At 40.7% G+C, this 2,262-nt stretch overlaps 1 pseudogene; it reads left to right on the top strand.

Annotated features, from left to right (window-relative positions):
- Nucleotides 1–214: 214 nt before the first annotated feature.
- Nucleotides 215–2,262, top strand: part of LOC106323708 — a 7,092-nt pseudogene continuing 5,044 nt past the window's right edge.

Here is a 2,262-nt window from a genome sequence, read left to right as displayed (position 1 = left end):
TTTCGCTAATAAGTCAGCCGTAACCGAGCTGAGTTTACTGTTAATCCATCCTATTACGGCCGACTAATCATAAACTCAGCCGTAACAACATCACATTAGTCAGCCGTTAATTATATAACTCAGCCAGTCGATATTCATCAACTCAGCCGGGGAAATTTAACTCAGCCGTCTCTAAGTTACAACTCAGCCAAATTTTCCAGAAAACAAACCGCCGATGTATAAGTCAGCCGTAACCTTTGTCTGTAAGTCAACCTTTATCTCATAAATCAGCCACATTTTTGTAATTCAGCCGTACCGTCCGGCTGACTTATGTTATTTAGTCAGCTTTTTCCTCTTAACTCAGCCGCGTTTGTTTATTCAGCCGACATGTAGATATAAATCAGCCGTAACGACGTATGTAGCGAATTACAGCTGGCTTAATGAAAACACGGAACATAATTCCTACGTGGCGCCGGGTTTTTGCTTATGTGGCAGCGAAAATTAATGGCATTCTTGTAAATATGTTTTTTTTTTTCACAACGTAAAAAAAGAGCACGCTTGGTATTTAAAAAATACCTGTAATAAAAAAAGATTTGTATTGTTCTTGTCAATTGTCCTAAAATTTTGTATATTTAATTAAACTTCCCTAAAATTAAAGAAGCTTGGAAAACTGGAATGAAAGTGGAATTAAAAAAAAAGATAGGCATCTTCTAAGCGCGTATACAAAGCTGTATGTGCATGTATACACACACATCCGTGTATAAATAGCGAACACATGAACTCACATTTTCGTCATCTTATAACATCAAGTCTAATCAGCTACATAAACTCAAAAAAGGGTGAATCCCAGTTTTGCTTCTTGCCTTAACCGCTATTTTTTGGCCGCGACGGCACACGTTGATGGCGATATCATATTCGACGGCAGTTACTACGTTCTCCCCGTCTACTCCGATGGTGGCGGCCTGACTCTCCCCTCCCGTGGTCATGACACCAATGTCCCCTCTATGTTGGACATGAATATTCGGAGGTCAATCTGGGCATTCCCGTAAGATTCTCAAACTGGAAATCTAGACTTGGGTTCGTTCCTGAATCAGGGAACCTCAACGTAGAGATAGACGTCAAAGCTACGATCTGCAGTCAGTCAACCTATTGGTGGGTCACTGAGGCCGAAAGTTTTTTTTTTGGTATGAATGTTAAATAACTGACGCCGAAAGTTAGACGTTCGTAACCGCTGGTCCTAACCCTGAAGCTGGAGAAGATTCTTCGAGGAGTTTCTTCCAGATCCATAAACCTATAGGCTTGGTTGCCAGTTACCAGATTATGTTTTGTCCTAACAATAACGATTGCAGAAACATCGGTGTAGTTGTGGAAGAATATGGTGTTCCGCGTTTAGCTTTAAGCTCTATGACATTCTCGTTTTACTTCGGGAAAGCTACTGAGATATCGTCCAATAAAAGAGTTATCGTTATAAAAGAGATGCTGTGTAAGCTTATTATTACTCATGACCAGAGGTCTATATTTATACAAGTATTAGACCGTCTTATTTAGACCTTCATAAGAGAAAAGGAAATTCTATTCCTAATAGGAATAAGAAATAGTACTTATCCTAAATACATATGGAAAAAGATAAATATCAAGTATAGATAAATGTAAACTCTCATTCGCCTAAGTCATTAGTGAATGGGCCGGATGGATAGCTGATGGGCCGGACGGTTTGGGCCTGATATGGGTCGGTCACCACTTGGTTTATAACACTCCCCCTTAATCGACACATTCGGTTCAGGGCTTGTAACATGCTTAATGTTGCCTCATTAAAACCTTTCCAGGAAAAACCAGTGGGACAAAACCATGGATAAGGAAAAAGAGTACAACACATGAACTCCCCCTGACTTGTACCCCCGTGCATGTTCTTCAAGTTGGCGCATGGACAATTTGATAGTTTAGCTTCATGGGCGCCAAGTCTTGAACTGGTCCTTTAATTGGCACGTCCCAAATTGATAGATAAATTTCATGGACGTGTGGTTGATGTAGACATGGTGAAGAAGTCGGCTGACATATCATATGACTGAACTTGTAGTCCTTTGAGCTTCTTGAACGTTGATGTAGGAATAGCTCTTGCCGAATTGTAACTTGAATTACCTTGTAACTCTCATATCTTCTGGAACTTCATTAAGACATGGTCAAGACGTGCATCTTTGCAGCTGACCACTCTATGTCCTGGTCGGACGGATGGCACTCGACCAGTACTCGGATGGACCTCTAATCTGCGATCAAACTTTACTC

This window comes from Brassica oleracea, chromosome C2 (assembly GCF_000695525.1).
Source record: "Brassica oleracea var. oleracea cultivar TO1000 chromosome C2, BOL, whole genome shotgun sequence".
NCBI classification, from domain to species: domain Eukaryota; kingdom Viridiplantae; phylum Streptophyta; class Magnoliopsida; order Brassicales; family Brassicaceae; genus Brassica; species Brassica oleracea.
Note: the sequence above shows the minus strand (reverse complement) of the source record. Positions and strands in the feature narration are given on the sequence as shown.